We start from the raw sequence: 17,128 nt of genomic DNA, 5'->3' as shown, positions 1-17,128 counted from the left end.
TCGATTCCCGGCTGGGTCGGAGATTTTCTCAGGGACTGGGTGTTGTGTTGCCTTCATCAACATTTCATCCCCATCCGGCGCGCAGGTCGCCCAATGTGGCGTCGAATGTAACAAGACCTGCACCAAGGCGGCCGGACCTGCCCTGCTAGGGGCCTCCCGGCCAATGATGCCGAACGGTCATTTACATTTCTGCGTTACGGTAAAGGATATGGTGTACCCAGAACAATGTCAAAACCGTGGCGAGATGAAAAATTGCATCAAGCAGACTTTCTCTGGACTTTTTTGGTCATACGATGTACTGCTTGCTACAGCTAGCATCCATTCTAGACTGGAACGGTGCAGAGACAGAAAAAATTGGCGGTTTGTTTGAACAACTACAGTAATAGACTGAACCAATAAAACAATGATTAACTTTGGTTCCCTCTTTTCCTGTTTCCCTTTTTTACTTTGTTTTACTTACGTGCTGTATTGTTTGAACTGTAAATAGTTCACATATCCATAATGAAGATACATTAATAAAATAGTAAAATAAGCTCACTGTTGATTAAGCAATGCGAATCAGAACGCGATGTTATATTAAACTGTATTGAGGAAATGTTAGATGACGATCAGTTTGGTTTTAGGAAAGGTAAAGGCACCAGAGAGGCAGTTCTGACGTTACGGTTGATAATGGAAGCAAGACTAAAGAAAACTCAAGACACGCTCATAGGATTTGTCGACCTCGAAAAAGTGTTCGACAGTGTAAAATGTTGCGATATGTTTGAAATTCTGAGGAAAATAGGGTAGGCTATAGGGAGGGACGGATAATATACAACATCTCCAAGAGCCAAGATGGAATAATATGAGTATAAGACCAAGAACGAGGTGCTCGGACTAAACAGGATGTAATACAGGGATGTACTTTTTCGCCATTACTGTTCAATCCGTACATCGAAGAAGCAATGATGGAAATAAAAGAAAGGTTCGAGAGTGGAGTTAAAATTCAAGGTGAAAGGACATCGGTGATTAGCTGATGAAGTTGCTATTCTCAGTGAAAGTGAAGAAAAATAACAGTATTTACTGAATGGAATGTACAGCCCAGTGAGTACAGAATATGCATTGAGAATAAACCGAAGAAACACGAAAATAATGAGACCTGGCAGAAATACATCAGGATCAGGGATCACGCAGTAGATGAAGTTAAGAAATTCTGCAACCTAGGCAGCAAAATAAATCATGACGGACGGAGCGAGGAGGATATAAAAAAGCAGGCTAGCGGTGGCAAAAAGGGTATTCCTGGCCAAGAGAAGTCTACTAGTATCAGACATAGGCCTTAATTTGAGGAAGAAATTTCTGAGGATGTACGTTTGGAACACAGCATTGTATGGTAGTGAAACATGGACTGTGGGAAAACCAGAACAGAAGAAAGAAAATGAAATGACCGTGTGGCGTTGTTGGCCGCGAGGCCCCGGCCGGGGAAGTTCTGCCGTCGGGTGCAAGTCATACTTAGAATGATATTTTCACTCTGCAGCGGAGTGTGCGCTGATATGAAACTTCCTGGCAGCTTAAAACTGTGTGCCGGACCGAGACTCGAACTCGGTACCTTTGCCTTTCGCGGGCAATTGCTCTATCAACTGAGCTACGCAAGCACGACTCACGTCCCGTCCTCAGTCCGGCACACAGTTTTAATCTGCCAGGCAGTTTCATATCAGCGCACAGTCCGCTGCAGAGTGAAAATCTCATTCTGGAAACATGCTCCAGGCTGTGGCTAAGCCATGTCTCCGTAATATCTTTTCTTTCGGGAGTGCTAGTTCTGCAAGGTTCGTGGGAGAGCTTCTGTAAAGTTTGGAAGGTAGGAGACGAGGTACTGGCAGAAGTAAAGCTGTGAGGACGGGGCGTGAGTCGTGCTTGGGTAGCTCAGTTGACAGAGCGCTTGCCCGCGAAAGGCAAGTCTCGGTCCGGCACACAGTTTTAATCTGCCAGGAAGTTTCAAGTCCTATTTAAGATGACGCCAAACTGGGCAACTTGCGCGTCGGGGACGATGAGATGATGATGAGGACAGCTCAACACTGTTCCACGGGCAGAGAAAATCTCCAATCCGGTTGGGAATCGTTACCACTCAGCTAAGCAGGCGGACAGATTATAGATAACTGCATCACCTGCATAAGTGTAAGGTTACTATTAATACACGTTTTCGTGGAGCACGCCTTCTCCTTCAATTGATGATTACCTATCCAACATAAAATCCTTTGTCTTTCCTTGCAAGAAACCCTCCACCCAGTCACAGATATTGTTTAATACCACATATAACCGTAAATTCGTTAATAAACTTTGATGTTGTGGTACAAAGTCAGTTGCTTTTCGGTAGTCAGGAAATACTGAATCCACTTGATTGCCTTGTTCCATGGTTTTCAGGACGTGAGAAAAGTGCGAGTTAGCTTCCGCATGACCGATGTTTTCGGAACTCGTGCTGGTGGCATGGAGGAGATCAACTGTCAAATTTCATTGTTAATTTGATGAGACCACTATCTCCTTCACAGATATCTGCTGATGAGATACTGCTACTGCTCAAATAAACTAGACGTAGACGTCTGTGGTTTTTTGATTTCTAATTTCACTTTGCATCGTCAAAACCACCACGCGATCTACAGAGACTAAGAACGTGTACTGAAATTCGTAACTCGTAGTTACGAAGACTAAAACTATGAGCTTCATGTTCAGTTTCGTTGCATTCACTCTCTTTAGAACTGAATTTTCTCACAAAGTTGTCACAGCTGATTATTCTTTATGATAAACGTATGAAAAAATTCACCACTGCTGAATATTAAAAAAATATTTGTGCATTGTTACAGACGCTGCACTTCGAAACGTCGCTTTCCTAGCTGGTCCTTTGTAAGTACAGATCCTGTTTTTCTTTTTTTCTTTTTTATTCCTGCGCGCCGCGTTGCTTTTACAGCTTCATCCCGTTCAGGCCCGCTCGCCCGCCCGCCAGAGCTGTTGCCCCTGCGAGAAGGCCGCCGCTTTATATATTGATTCCGGGCGCGCGGCCCCGATATGTGAGGTCCCTCTGCCGCTATGCTGCCATCTCCGCCCAGAGATTCGATCTTGGAAACAGCCAGCGTCCGCCCATTTCCGTTCCGTAATTGCATCACATCTACGTACGAGTCTGGACGTGTGCCAACCGGAGCTAATGTCACTCTGTTAAAGTACGCCGCAGAACTGATTTCATCGTCACGGCTTACATTCGATTGTGTGACGTTACCGCTCCCGAGAGAGAGAGAGAGAGAGAGAGAGAGAGAGAGAGAGAGAGAGAGAGAGAGAGAGAGAGTACAGCGGTGAAAAATACTAGTCTCCTAACTGACATGAATGTGGTTCCAGTTACCATCCATTCACGTTGGTTTTAATGTAATTCTACTCGTATAATAGGAGACGAATATCGGTGTAACATTATTTTCATTGACTGCTATTGCTGTTGTGTGATATCCAGACAGCAGAAACCTCGATTGTGCCGACGCAGCTTTCAACCTTCTTTACTGGTACATGTATATCGCACAAGACACTATACATAGAAATGGTAAACTATATCTCACACCAGTTTCAGGCACATCCCGTCCTACTAAATTCGTTTATCAATCTAACGTCAATTATTTTTACAAGGTTTTTCAGATAATGCATTTCTTCTCTAACTTATAAAATAAGAAAAAAGGAATACTTAGATACTTAAACGTAAGGGTGAAAGGATATCAACGATAAGATTCGCTGATGACATTGCTATCCTCAGTAAAGGCCGGCCGAAGTGGCCGTGCGGTTAAAGGCGCTGCAGTCTGGAACCGCAAGACCGCTACGGTCGCGGGTTCGAATCCTGTCTCGGGCATGGATGTTTGTGATGTCCTTAGGTTAGTTAGGTTTAACTAGTTCTAAGTTCTAGGGGACTAATGACCTCAGCAGTTGAGTCCCATAGTGCTCAGAGCCATTTGAACCTCAGTAAAGGCGAAGAATAATTACAGGATCTGTCAAATGGAATTAACGGTCTAATGGATACAAAATATGAACTGACAAGGGGAGGCCGCCAATTGTGAAATTCAGATTCAATTCATACTGCGCATAATAAAAGCTCATGGCCAGAGGTGTAATGTGGCAAAGCACCAAGATGCACTTCTCAGCCGTTGTCGAGAAAATCGACAGTTAAAATGAACCGTTGCTGTGAAATATTCTCTACGATTAATAATTTTCTACGGCGTCGTGGCGCAGCCGTAAGCGCTCGGGTTCGTAATCCGAAGGTCGGCGGATGGAATCTCGCACCATGCAAATTATTTTTTTAGTATTTGGTTTTTGTAATTCAAATGTGTGTATATATACACACATTTGAATTACAATATATATACAGGGTGTTTCAAAAATGACCGGTATATTTGAAACGGCAATAAAAACTAAACGAGCACCGATATAATTACACCGTTTGTTGCAATATGCTTGGGACAACAGTACATTTTCAGGCGGACAAACTTTCGAAATTACAGTAGTTACAATTTTCAACAACAGATGGCGCTGCAAGTGATGTGAAAGATATAGAAGACAACGCAGTCTGTGGGTGCGCCATTCTGTACGTCGTCTTTCTGCTGTAAGCGTGTGCTGTTCACAACGTGCAAGTGTGCTGTAGACAACGTGGTTTATTCCTTAGAACAGAGGATTTTTCTGGTGTTGGAATTCCACCGCCTAGAACACAGTGTTGTTGCAACAAGACGAAGTTTTCAACGGAGGTTTAATGTAACCAAAGGACCGAAAAGCGATGCAATAAAGGATCTGTTTGACAAATTTCAACGGACTGGGAACGTGACGGATGAACGTGCTGGAAGGGTAGGGCGACCGCGTACGGCAACCACAGAGGGCAACGCGCAGCTAGTGCAGCAGGTGATCCAACAGCGGCCTCGGGTTTCCGTTCGCCGTGTTGCAACCGCGGTCCAAATGACGCCAACGTCCACATATCGTCTCATGCGCCAGAGTTTACACCTCTATCCATACAAAATTCAAACGCGGCAACCCCTCAGCGCCGCTACCATTGCTGCACGAGAGACATTTGCTAACGATATAGAGCACAGGATTGATGACGGCGATATGCATGTGGGCAGCATTTGGTTTACTGACGAAGCTTATTTTTACCTGGACGGCTTCGTCAATAAACAGAACTGGCGCATATGGGGAACCGAAAAGCCCATGTTGCAGTCCCATCGTCCCTGCATCCTCAAAAAGTACTGGTCTGGGCCGCCATTTCTTCCAAAGGAATCATTGGCCCATTTTTCAGATCCGAAACGATTACTGCATCACGCTATCTGGACATTCTTCGTGAGTTTGTGGCGGTACAAACTGCCTTAGACGACACTGCGAACACCTCGTGGTTTATGCAAGATGGTGCCCAGCCACATTGCAAGGCCGACGTCTTTAATTTCCTGAATGAATATTTCGATGATCGTGTGATTGCTTTGGGCTATCCGAAACATACAGGAGGCGGCGTGGATTGGCCTCCCTATTCGCCAGACATGAACCCCTGTGACTTCTTTCTGTGGGGACACTTGAAAGACCAGGTGTACCGCCAGAATCCAGAAACAATTGAACAGCTGAAGCAGTACATCTCATCTGCATGTGAAGCCATTCCGCCAGACACATTGTCAAAGGTTTCGGGTAATTTCATTCAGAGACTACGCCATATTATTGCTACGCATGGTGGATATGTGGAAAATATCGTACTATAGAGTTTCCCAGACCGCAGCGCCATCTGTTGTTGAAAATTGTAACTACTGTAATTTCGAAAGTTTGTCTGCCTGAAAATGTACTGTTGTCCCAAGCATATTGCAACAAACGGTGTATTTCTATCGCTGCTCGTTTAGTTTTTATTGCCGTTTCAAATATACCGGTCATTTTTGAAACACCATTCCAAAAGTAAGGTCCGATCGGTCGTGAAATGGAAACGACTATGAAAATCCGATAAAGCTTTGCACAGATGTGTTGGGTAGTGTCTCTAGTATAACCCCAGTTAGCATCACGTCGCTCTTCTCATTTCTGAGCTCGCAGTGAGTGCGTAAACATGTCTAGAAAATAGTGTCTGCCGCCAAGTACGAGGGCCTGGTGAGAAATTTCGCCTGAAGCTATGCAGCCAACATTACATAACTGTCGTGCTGTTTCGTCTTCACGACAATTCTCAGCCGCATTCTGCAGGGGCAATGAAGATGCTCCTGCATCGTTTTCAAATGGAAATGTTAGATTACCCACAATACAGTCCGCAATTGTCTCCCCCCTGAGTTTCATCTCTGGTCACATGAACCGCTGTCTTTGAAGACAACATTTTGACACAGACAACGAGGTGTAGGCCAGCGTGGAGAATTGGCGGAAAGCACTGGCGGCTGCCTTCTATGATGAGGCTATTGAAAAGTTGGTACAACGCTATGACAAAAGTCTAAGTCAGAACGGCGACTATGTAGAGAAGTAGCTGAAAGGTGTAGCTAATTGTTACAAGTAAAACATTTCTGATGTTCACTGTGGTTTCAATTTGGCAATCAATCGGACCTTGCTTTTGGAATAACCCTCGTATATATATAATTCCCGGCAATCAGTTGCAACAGTTATGCATATAATAAGTTGTTGAAAGTCGTTTGTCGTGGAAAAACTGGCGACTTCGAACATCATTATGTTTTCCGCAAACAAAGTTGTATTTCACAAATGTTATTAATTGTCTTCATAATGTTAACCACGTATAGTTAACGGAAGACGTAGAAACGATATTCCGAAACGAATACGTATAACGTAAGCCAAACGTTCCAATTAGAATAGAAACCCCACGAACACAAATTTTCTGTGGCAGGTATGAAATATAAACTCCGTTACTCGCTCGTTACACTTGAAGGACAGATGTTGAATGGGCCGAAACGAGCCGCCGCATAACAGCGTAGTTGCCTGCTAACTTCGAAAGAAGGTAGATGCGGTCCCTAGCGCAACTTATAACATCGTTGAAAATCAATGCGGATGTGAGAGCTTTGGTACACCCTGTTAAACAAACGGAAAAATGGAGGCGGTACAACTGGAGAGCGATCCGCCTTCACCAACATGCATAAGCAATTCATTAGTAGTTTATATATATGTATATACAGGGTTATTACAAATGATTGAAGCGATTTCACAGCTCTACAATAACTTTATTATTTGAGATATTTTCAAAACGCTTTGCACACACATACAAAAACTCAAAGTTTTTTTAGGCATTCACAAATATTCGATATGTGCCCCTTTAGTGATTCGGCAGACATCAAGCCGGTAATCAAGTTCCTCCCACACTCGGCGCAGCATGTCCCCATCAATGAGTTCGAAAGCATCATTGATGCGAGCTCGCAGTTCTGGCACATTTCTTGGTAAAGGAGGTTTAAACACTGAATCTTTCACATAACCCCACAGAAAGAAATCGCATGGGGTTAAGTCGGGAGAGCGTGGAGGCCATGACATGAATTTCTGATCATGATCTCCACCACGACCGATCCTGTTTAAGAAATGCCGAACATCATGATGGAAGTGCGGTGGAGCACCATCCTGTTGAAAGATGAAGTCGGCGCTGTCGGTCTCCAGTTGTGGCATGAGCCAATTTTCCGCGGGCTACGCGTGAAACTTGCCCGCACGCGTTCAACCGTTTCTTCGCTCACTGCAGGCCGACCCGTTGATTTCCCCTTACAGAGGCATCCAGAAGCTTTAAACTGCGCATACCATCGCCGAATGGAGTTAGCAGATGGTGGATCTTTGTTGAAATGGCTCTGAGCACTATGGGACTCAACTGCTGTGGTCATAAGTCCCCTAGAACTTAGAACTAGTTAAACCTAACTAACCTAAGGACAGCACACAACACCCAGCCATCACGAGGCAGAGAAAATCCCTGACCCCGCCGGGAATCGAACCCGGGAACCCGGGCGTGGGAAGCGAGAACGCTACCACACGACCACGAGATGCGGGCGATCTTTGTTGAACTTCGTCCTGAAGTGTCGTTGCACTTTTATGACTGACTGATGTGAGTGCATTTCAAGCACGACATACGCTTTCTCGGCTCCTGTCGCCATTTTGTCTCACTGCGCTCTCGAGCGCTCTGACGGCAGAAACCTGAAGTGCGGCTTCAGCCGAACAAAACTTTATGAGTTTTTCTACGTATCTGTAGTGTGTCGTAACCATATGTCAATGAATGGAGCTACAGTGAATTTATGAAATCGCTTCAATCATTTGTAATAGCCCTATATATATATATATATATATATATATATATATATATATATATATATATATATTTATATAGGGCTATTACAGATGATTGAAGCGATATATATATATAGGGCTATTACAAATGATTGAAGCGATTTCATAAATATATATATACTGATATATATATAAATATATATATATACTGATTTTCGACGATGTTAAAAGTTGCGCTAGGGACCGCATCTACCTTCTTTCGAAGTTAGCAGGCAACTACGCTGTTATGCGGCGGCTCGTTTCGGCCCAAAAAAATGGCTCTGAGCACTATGGGACTCAACTGCTGAGGTCATTAGTCCCCTAGAACTTAGAACTAGTTAAACCTAACTAACCTAAGGACATCACAAACATCCATGCCCGAGGCAGGATTCGAACCTGCGACCGTAGCGGTCTTACGGTTCCAGACTGCAGCGCCTTTAACCGCACGGCCACTTCGGCCGGCCGTTTCGGCCCATTCAACATCTGTCCTTCAAGTGTAACGAGCGAGTAACGGAGTTTATATTTCATACCTGCCACAGAAAATTTGTGTTCGTCGGGTTTCTATTCTAATTCGAACGTCCGCTATACGTATTCGTTTCGGAATATCGTTTCTACGTCTTCCGTTAACTATACGTGGTTAACATTACGAAATTAATATATATATATATATATATATATATATATTTGAATTACAATAAACTAATAATAAAAAATGTTGTATGGTGCGAGATTCGAACCGCCGACCTTCGGATTACGAACCCGAGCGCTTACCGCTGCGCCACGACGCTGTAGAAAATTATTAATCGTAGAGTATTTCATGGCAACGGTTTCTTTTAACTGTCGATTTTCTCGACAACGGCTGAGAAGTGCATCTTGGTGCTTTGCCACATTACACCTCTGGCCATGAGCTTTTATTATGCGCAGTATGAATCGAATCTGAATTTCACAATTGGCGGCCTCCCCTTGTGAGAGTAAACGGAAGAAAGACGAAAGTAATGAGAAACAGCATAAATGAGAATAACGAGAAACTTAAAATCAGAATTGGATGCTAAGGAAGTCTACTTCCTTGGAAGCAAAGTAACGCCCGACGGACGAAGCAAGGAGAACATAAGAAACAGACTAGCACACTCGCCGGACAAAAAAAAACATCAAACTGGTGAATGTACAGTTCGTTGAAGATTATTCATAGCAAGCAGAAAGATAACTCTTAGACGCTACAACGACTGCTGTGATTTGTCGCGAAGCGTTTCTGTGCCATAATATGTGATAGGCTGGGTTGCAACATAATGTGTGGACTAGGAGTATCTCTCATACTGATGTCTCCTGAGCCAGAAGATTCGTTTGAACATGGCTCAGCTAGAGGTGCCACAATCTTGGCTTCTCCCAGCTGTTTAGAGCGAGGCTTAAAGCTTTAACTTACGCTGGCTGACAAAAAATATGAAGCGCTCAGAAAGGGGGGAGGACACAAAATTAAATTTAATGGGTTGAGACGATATGTTGATGTACTCCATGGTTATAACGTCGTGTCAAATGTAGCAAGAACTTCTCAGTATGAACTCATTTAGCAATATGAAATTGCACCATCTCTGTATATACTGATTCTGTTGGGTAGGGTGTCATAAAGCCGTATCTCTCCTGGCAGAAGCTGGCTCACGCCCGTTTTAATTGGTCCTTGAAATCCCGAATACTGATAGTGAGATATACACTCCTGGAAATGGAAAAAAGAACACATTGACACCGGTGTGTCAGACCCACCATACTTGCTCCGGACACTGCGAGAGGGCTGTACAAGCAATGATCACACGCACGGCACAGCGGACACACCAGGAACCGCGGTGTTGGCCGTCGAATGGCGCTAGCTGCGCAGCATTTGTGCACCGCCGCCGTCAGTGTCAGCCAGTTTGCCGTGGCATACGGAGCTCCATCGCAGTCTTTAACACTGGTAGCATGCCGCGACAGCGTGGACGTGAACCGTATGTGCAGTTGACGGACTTTGAGCGAGGGCGTATAGTGGGCATGCGGGAGGCCGGGTGGACGTACCGCCGAATTGCTCAACACGTGGGGCGTGAGGTCTCCACAGTACATCGATGTTGTCGCCAGTGGTCGGCGGAAGGTGCACGTGCCCGTCGACCTGGGACCGGACCGCAGCGACGCACGGATGCACGCCAAGACCGTAGGATCCTACGCAGTGCCGTAGGGGACCGCACCGCCACTTCCCAGCAAATTAGGGACACTGTTGCTCCTGGGGTATCGGCGAGGACCATTCGCAACCGTCTCCATGAAGCTGGGCTACGGTCCCGCACACCGTTAGGCCGTCTTCCGCTCACGCCCCAACATCGTGCAGCCCGCCTCCAGTGGTGTCGCGACAGGCGTGAATGGAGGGACGAATGGAGACGTGTCGTCTTCAGCGATGAGAGTCGCTTCTGCCTTGGTGCCAATGATGGTCGTATGCGTGTTTGGCGCCGTGCAGGTGAGCGCCACAATCAGGACTGCATACGACCGAGGCACACAGCGCCAACACCCGGCATCATGGTGTGGGGAGCGATCTCCTACACTGGCCGTACACCACTGGTGATCGTCGAGGGGACACTGAATAGTGCACGGTACATCCAAACCGTCATCGAACCCATCGTTCTACCATTCCTAGACCGGCAAGGGAACTTGCTGTTCCAACAGGACAATGCATGTCCGCATGTATCCCGTGCCACCCAACGTGCTCTAGAAGGTGTAAGTCAACTACCCTGGCCAGCAAGATCTCCGGATCTGTCCCCCATTGAGCATGTTTGGGACTGGATGAAGCGGCGTCTCACGCGGTCTGCACGTCCAGCACGAACGCTGGTCCAACTGAGGCGCCAGGTGGAAATGGCATGGCAAGCCGTTCCACAGGACTACATCCAGCATCTCTACGATCGTCTCCATGGGAGAATAGGAGCCTGCATTGCTGCGAAAGGTGGATATACACTGTACTAGTGCCGACATTGTGCATGCTCTGTTGCCTGTGTCTATGTGCCTGTGGTTCTGTCAGAGTGATCATGTGATCTACATCTACATCTACATTGATACTCCGCAAGCCACCCAACGGTGTGTGGCGGAGGGCACTTTACGTGCCACTGTCATTACCTCCCTTTCCTGTTCCAGTCGCGTATGGTTCGCGGGAAGAACGACTGTCTGAAAGCCTCCGTGCGCGCTCTAATCTCTCTAATTTTACATTCGTGATCTCCTCGGGAGGTATAAGTAGGGGGAAGGAATATATTCGATACCTCATTCAGAAACGCACCCTCTCGAAACCTGGACAGCAAGCTACACCGCGATGCAGAGCGCCTCTCTTGCAGAGTCTGCCACTTGAGTTTATTAAACATCTCCGTAACGCTATCACGGTTACCAAATAACCCGGTGACGAAACGCGCCGCTCTTCTTTGGATCTTTTCTATCTCCTCCGTCAACCCGACCTGGTACGGATCCCACACTGATGAGCAATACTCAAGTATAGGTCGAACGAGTGTTTTGTAAGCCACCTCCTTTGTTGATGGACTACATTTTCTAAGCACTCCCCCAATGAATCTCAACCTGGTACCCGCCTTACCAACAATTAATTTTATATGATCATTCCACTTCAAATCGTTCCGTACGCATACTCCCAGATATTTTACAGAAGTAACTGCTACCAGTGTTTGTTCCGCTATCATATAATCATACAATAAAGGATCCTTCTTTCTATGTATTCGCAATACATTACATTTGTCTATGTTAAGGGTCAGTTGCCACTCCCTGCACCAAGTGCCTATCCGCTGCAGATCTTCCTGTATTTCGCTACAATTTTCTAATGCAGCAACTTCTCTGTATACTACAGCATCATCCGCGAAAAGCCGCATGGAACTTCCGACACTATCTACTAAGTCATTTATATATATTGTGAAAAGCAATGGTCCCATAACACTCCCCTGTGGCACGCCAGAGGTTACTTTAACGTCTGTAGACGTCTCTCCATTGATAACAACATGCTGTGTTCTGTTTGCTAAAAAATCTTCAATCCAGCCGTGAGGTACCGTTCGTTGTGCCATCAGAGTACCCTCGATCACTGTCAGCAGTGAACTGACGTCATACCTCAAGGCTTCGCACACCGTAACGCCAGGAGTGACATCGCGTCTCTAGATACACTAATCATTGCCACGGGTGAAGAAACGAGAAGTTGAAACGTTCCTTCCTCTCGTTCTTGCAGGTGCCTTAGTGTCGCTCGAAGTCTCACCTCGCAGCAGCGGGCGGAATCGACGTGCTCTTAGCGAGGTGAGACACGCTGCATAAAATGCAAAACGTGTGCAGGTCATGTTCGCAAATCTGGTTCTTAAAAGAAACTTTCTTCTTCATCATTTCAGTAACTGCCCACACTGATAAGTACTTCCAAAAATTGATATAATTTCCTATGCGATTTTTTTTGGCATTTTCAAACGTAACTTGTAAATATTCATAAAAAACGGGCAGATGATTAAATGTGTTTCATGGTAACTCGTCAAAAGAATGATATGGCACTTCAGTAAAGGTGCGACTTTTTTTTACTTTTGCTGAAGTGCTATACACTTTCTTTTGACGTTGCATTATGTGCGTATCCAAATTATATGATAACGACTTTCTAATCAGTAGAAACAGATAATGATTATGCCATATGAGTACCCGAGGCCAGGAAGATATAATAAAAGATTTTTGCCAAAGCTAAATTGTTTCTTCGCAGCCACTTGGAACATTGTTAACGATGCTACACAACGAACTTACACTGAGGTGATAAAAAGTCATGGGGCTCCTCCTAATATCGTGTCGGACCTCCTTTTGCCCGGCGTAGTGCAACAACTCGACACGGCATCGACTCCATAAGTCGTTGGAAGACCGCTACAGAAATATCGAGCCTTGCTGCCGCTATAGCCGCCCATAATTGTGGAAGTGTTGCCGAATTGACCTCTCGATTATGTCCCAGGTCGAGCGATCTGGGTGACCCAATCATTCACTCAAACTGTCCACAGTGTTCTTCAATCCAGTCGCGAACAATTGTGGCCCAGCGATATGGCGCATTGTCACCCATAACAAGTCCATCGTTGTTTGGGAAGTCCATGAATGGCTGCAGATAGTCTTCCAGTCGATTCAGTTGGATAGAGGACTCAGTGCATTCCATGTACACACAGCCCAAACCATTGGGGAACCATCACCAGCTTGCAGAGTGCGTTGTTGACAACATGAGTCCATGGCTTTGTGGGATCTGCGTCAAGCTCAAACCCCACAATCAGCTCTCACCCACCTCAATCGGGACTCATCTGACCAGGCCACGGTTTTCCAGTCATCTAGAGTCCAATCGATATGGTCACGAGCCCAGGAGAGGCGCTGGAGGCGATGTCGTGCTGTTAGGCACTCGCACTGGCCGTCTGGCTCCATAGACCATTAACGCCGACTTTCACCGTACTGTCATAACGGATACGTTCTTCGTATGTCCCCCGTTGATTTCTGCCGTTATTTCACGTAGTGCTGCTTATCTGTTATCGCTGACAACTCTACGCAAAGGCCGGTGCTCTCGGCCGTTAAGTAAAGACCGTCAGCCATGTTCATTGTTACAGGTAATGACTGAAATATCGGGTATTCTAAAAAAAAAAAAAAAAAAAAAAAAAAAAAAAAAAAGGCTCTGAGCACTATGGGACTTAACATCTGAGGTCATCAGTCCCCTAAAACTTAGAACTACTTAAACCTAACTAACCTAAGGACATCACACACATCCATGCCCGAGGCAGGATTCGAACCTGCGACCGTAGCGGTCTCGCGGTCTCCAGACTGAAGCGCCTAGAACCTCATGGCCACATCGGTCGGCTGTGGTATTCTCGGCAGGATCTTGACACTGTGGATATCGGAATACTGAATGCCCTAACGATTTCCGAAGTAGAACGTCCCATGCGTTTAACTCCAACTGCCATTCCGCGTTCAAAGCATGTTTATTCCCGTCGCGCGAGCATAATCACGTCGGAAACCTTTCATATGAATCACTTGAGCTCAAATGGCAGCTCCGCCAATGGACTTTCCTTTTATGTCTCGTGTACGCGATCCTATCGCCATATGTATATGCGCATATCGCTGTCTATTGACTTTTCACCACAGTGTATTTTTCATGTTAAGTGAAAGCGAAATGTTGCCCATCAATGCACATCAAACAAATCAGTTGAAACAAAGTACTGCTGTTTGACAGTCTTGCAGTGTTTTCAGCAGCGCTAGGTACTGAAGTTCAAAGAGAGTATCGCAACCTATTGTGATCAACGAATAGTGAAGGGCCAGTTCAGCTATATATTTTTTAAAGATACCATATACTTGTATTCCTATGCAATAAAACACATCGATTGCTGATTGCAGTATTCGTCGCGAGCCTGAATTACACCATCATTTTTTTATTATCAGGACACCGTACAGGCTCACACTTAAAATGCAATTTCAGCATTGCATAACCTCTTATATTCAGGACTAAAAGTGCCTTTCCGCTGCAGAACTATTGATATATTTCTCTTGCTTTTTCCTTCATTAAGGTAACCTACTCCTAATGACCGTACAACTTCCGCATGTTTCCGTGTTGACCTACTTTATAAGTACTACCTAGTGCTTCATGCTGTGTCATAACTGCAGTCTCCATAGGTGACCTGGACAGTTATTTATAACTATTGTTCCTATACCTTCCTTAAATCAACACAGAAAGTGACGCATTATGCGTCAGCGAAACACATCAGCTTACAAGACTGATTACTTCATTACGTATATGTCTGGCTGATCACGATCCGAAATCGGAACCAAGCGTTCCGTATTGCTGTTTTAGGAGACCTATTCGAACACACATTAGAGACATAAAGAGTCGACTTATCACAACCTCTCCCTTCCTCATTCTTCTTTCTTTAAAGGCAGTCTGACTCATATCCTGTAGAGGAACGGAAATCTAAGTCTACGGGGAAGGGGGGGGGGATAGGTGGGAAGGAAGGTAGGAGGGTGCATTTCGCTTCTTTGTTTTGCTGCAATTTAACATCTAAGTTATTAGGTATGGAATAATTAACTTAGTCCAACGAGGAGTGTGACAGAAACATAATACAACAAAACTTCATCTACATGGGACTGATGGGTCACGTAGAGTTGAGCATGGGCACTAGCATAGGAGTGCCATTATCTTTCATCGCAGTTAAGTGACATCTGTTAGTGCATGAATTGCGTGACTGGATTCACTTGACGCCATATCATATGCAGTGAATTCGTCAAAACAGACATAAGTGTGCCGTTTGGCAACAAATCGTCTTTTATAAGCTGTAGTATACAGAGAAGTTGCAGCATTCGAGGATTGCGGCGAGGTGCAGGAGGATCTGCAGCGGATGGGCACTTGGTGCAGGGAGTGGCAAGTGACCCTTAACATAGACAAATGTGATGTATTGCGGATACATAGAAAGAAGCATCCTTTATTGTATGATTATATGACAGCGGAGCGAACACTGGTAGCAGTTACTTCTGTAAAATATCTGGGAGTATGCGTGCGGAACGATTTGAAGTGGAATGATCATATAAAATTAATTGTTGGTAAGGTGGGTGCCAGGTTGAGATTCATTGGGAGAGTCCTTAGAAAATGTAGTCCATCAACAAAGGAGGTGGCTTACAAAACACTCGTTCGACCTATACTTGAGTATTGCTCATCAGTGTGGGATCCGTACCAGATCGGGTTGACGGAGGAGATAGAGAAGATCCACAGAAGAGCGGCACGTTTCGTCACAGGGTTATTTGGTAACCGTGATAGCGTTACTGAGATGTTTAGCAAACTCAAGTGGCAGACTCTGCAAGAGATGCGCTCTGCATCGCGGCGTAGCTTGGTGTCCAGGTTTCGAGAGGGTGCGTTTCTGGATGAGGTATCGAATATATTGCTTCCCCCTACTTATATCTCCCGAGGAGATCACGAATGTAAAATTAGAGAGACTCGAGCGCGCACGGAGGTTTTCCGGCAGTCGTTCTTCCCGCGAACCATACGCGACTGGAACAGGAAAGGGAGGTAATGACAGTGGCACGTAAAGTGCCCTCCGCCACACACCATTGGGTGGCTTTCGGAGTGTAAATGTAGATGTAGATGTATCACGTAGCTAAGAATCGGCATTAAGACTGCACATTAAAAAACTGTACAAATTAGTTTTATGTTAAATAACATATGAAGAGAAACATCGAAATATATAAGAATAGAAGGAAGGATTTTGTGAAGCCGGAACAGCATTAAAAGTCTAATCCATGGAGCAGAATTGAATAAGAAATTTTTTTTAGTGAGAAGTGTCGCAACCAGCAAGTCACTTTGAGCAAGAGGCTAGGCAACCAAAACCAACGACAGCTACAACTAGCATTAAAAGTGTCACGCATACGTATTGTTTATTTCTTACCATACGCAATCCAAAGTATAATCAGAAGATTAGTTAGCAGTTTTTTTCCAGGACAAACTAATGTATTTTTACTGTTTTTTTCCCTGAACTGTCTGAAAAAACTGTATTTGTTGGCAGATATCATGATACATCAGCCTTAATTGTTACTGGTTTTTATGTGTCTTTTATGTCCATGCACAACATGTTATAAGCATCACAACCACCTGATAACCGCGTTGATTATTACAACAAATATCAATAAATAAATTCAAAAATAAAATGGCTATTTAGTTTGGTGTTCCTAGAGAAATTACATCTTATCGTAGCATGGATCGGCTGTAGAAATTATTATTTTCATCATATAATGTTTTACATCTGATCGTTTTTTGTAACGTTATGTACCTCTTGTTGACTAAATTTCGTTTTCAGAATGAATCTTCACCCTGCAATAGAACGTGTCCCAATTTGAAGTTTCCTGGCAGATAAAAACTATG

The 17,128-nt window shown here is 44.8% G+C and overlaps 1 protein-coding gene across 2 annotated transcripts in view; it reads left to right on the top strand.

Moving 5' to 3' along the window:
* Window positions 1-17,128, top strand: part of LOC126482367 (protein GDAP2 homolog) — a 991,597-nt gene that overhangs the window by 494,798 nt on the left and 479,671 nt on the right. The window contains exon 6 of one of the 2 annotated variants that reach the window (XM_050106456.1): window positions 2,832-2,871. The exons of the other annotated variant lie outside the window; for it this stretch is intronic. The gene's annotated coding sequence lies outside the window, so the exon portion shown is untranslated. The remainder of the gene's footprint in view (window positions 1-2,831; window positions 2,872-17,128) is intronic. 2 annotated transcript variants of the gene reach the window in all.

Source organism: Schistocerca serialis, chromosome 5 (genome assembly GCF_023864345.2).
Source record: "Schistocerca serialis cubense isolate TAMUIC-IGC-003099 chromosome 5, iqSchSeri2.2, whole genome shotgun sequence".
NCBI classification, from domain to species: domain Eukaryota; kingdom Metazoa; phylum Arthropoda; class Insecta; order Orthoptera; family Acrididae; genus Schistocerca; species Schistocerca serialis.
This window is presented reverse-complemented; position numbering and strand designations above follow the sequence as displayed.